Raw genomic sequence first — 440 nt, forward strand, 5'->3', positions numbered from 1 at the left:
GAAAACGGTGACTCATTCCTCCTTGTGGAGCATCTTTCTCAGCAGCGCTCATTTCTTCTTCCAGGACTCTGTCCCACAGAAAGAGGAAGTCTTCTGATAGAGCACACCAGACCCATGAAAAGAAAAGGGAAAGAAAGGAGGTCAAAGGTCACACTCCCATCATTCCACCGTCCTCCCCAAAATAATCCTGATTCCTTGGGTCCCGAGACCGGGGATGGTTCTGTACACCTCGAGGCCTTGGCGTCTGGCCTAAATTCTATTCTCTTTCTCATCTGAAAAATTATAAGAAAATCCCTAGAGCCATGATCTCTATTCCTAGTAAGCCAAAAGTCCTGAAGAAACACTCAAATTCTGTCCCTCTTCGTTTGGGAAACAAATCTACCTTCATCAGCATGGAATTTTGCACGAAATGTGTTAACTGCAAGTCCACCACACAATGC

General features: G+C 45.5%; 1 protein-coding gene across 1 annotated transcript in view; it reads left to right on the plus strand.

The window, feature by feature from the left end:
* Positions 1 to 440, plus strand: part of LOC105502342 (ubiquitin carboxyl-terminal hydrolase 17-like protein 17) — a gene marked incomplete at both ends in the record, with an annotated part of 7,734 nt that overhangs the window by 279 nt on the left and 7,015 nt on the right. The window lies entirely within an intron of this gene.

Source organism: Colobus angolensis, unplaced genomic scaffold, assembly GCF_000951035.1.
Source record: "Colobus angolensis palliatus isolate OR3802 unplaced genomic scaffold, Cang.pa_1.0 Scaffold799, whole genome shotgun sequence".
Taxonomy (NCBI): Eukaryota; Metazoa; Chordata; class Mammalia; order Primates; family Cercopithecidae; genus Colobus; species Colobus angolensis.